Raw genomic sequence first — 1277 nt, 5'->3', positions numbered from 1 at the left:
CTTTCATCAGCATAATCTCGTGTAGCCTCCAGAGCATCTAATTTGGCTTGGGCCATATGTAGCTTCATTTCTGTCCTTAGTCTATCTAATTCTGCCCTTTGTTTGGCTTCCTTATCAATATATTGTAATTTTACCCTCAGGGCGGCAACTTCAACTAAGGTGTCCGTCGACTTCCTCGATGTATGGGAGCCGTGAGAGGATCTCGAACTTCGGGATGAGCGGGTTCTAGTAGTTCTGCTGGAGCATCGAGACACACAGTCGAACTCGGTGGGAAAATTTGGGTCTGACATTGTGACTGATAGCTTGGAATGAAGTAGGTCCCAAACAAACCAAACATATAACATTAAAGAGTGCGTAAAGGGTTGAGGATCCCAAAAATACAGTAATAATTATATAAAATTCTATGGTATAGTGGATATAAAGTTAACACTAAGTTAAGCCTTATGAAAGGAATACAAACAAAAAAGGAAAAATGTACAAGGCAACAAAAATAAATAAATAATAAATAACACATGTAGCGTGGTCCTAGCTTGGATAACGTGCACGACTACGTAAATAATGTTCATAAAATCTGTCGAACATATGTTCCTGAAATAAATTCACATTTGTTATTTTAGCGAGGATATTTTCGCACGCAAGTTTTTGAAAGTTTGTTATATATGTAGCGAGCTGCTACTATTACGAGACTAGGCTGTATTCTCACCTTAGTTCTCTCTTTCTCCCTACTCTTTTCTCTTTTCCTTCCTTTCTTCTTATACGTCATCAGAGGTTCCAGCCAATGAAAAGCGAGAACGGTTTACGTGGGACATTCGAGTGAAGGAAACGTCCTTACTTCCACGGCGACTAGAGACAGAACACTCCTCAGCTCCCGTTAGGTAGTCAAGAGGAGCATTGAACATTAATACAGACTTTACAAAATGCACAGTCTTTCTTTGTAACCCGAGTTTCGGGAAAACACACATATATATGGGATATATAAAACCTCATGAATTCATAACAAAGTCGCGTTACACATCCTCATTTTTATAAGAAGACAATGTCTTCTTTTACCAGTATTTCTTTCTATTTCAGCGCTCCAGTTCTCCCTGTTATCGGAGGCGCCCCGAAGTGGGAGCCTACAAAAATGGTGACCTCTAATTAGTACCCATGTTAATGTATGGTAATAATACCATTATATGGTGAACCCCGTGCGCGTACACGCAATTTTCAAGAAAAACCCAGGAGAACGGGACAGAGTGAAAAAAGAAATTTAAAAAAAAAAAAAAGTAATTTTACGT

The sequence above is a fragment of the Euprymna scolopes genome, chromosome 28 (assembly GCF_053919585.1).
Source record: "Euprymna scolopes isolate OS-2025 chromosome 28, ASM5391958v1, whole genome shotgun sequence".
NCBI lineage: Eukaryota > Metazoa > Mollusca > Cephalopoda > Sepiida > Sepiolidae > Euprymna > Euprymna scolopes.
This window is presented reverse-complemented; position numbering follows the sequence as displayed.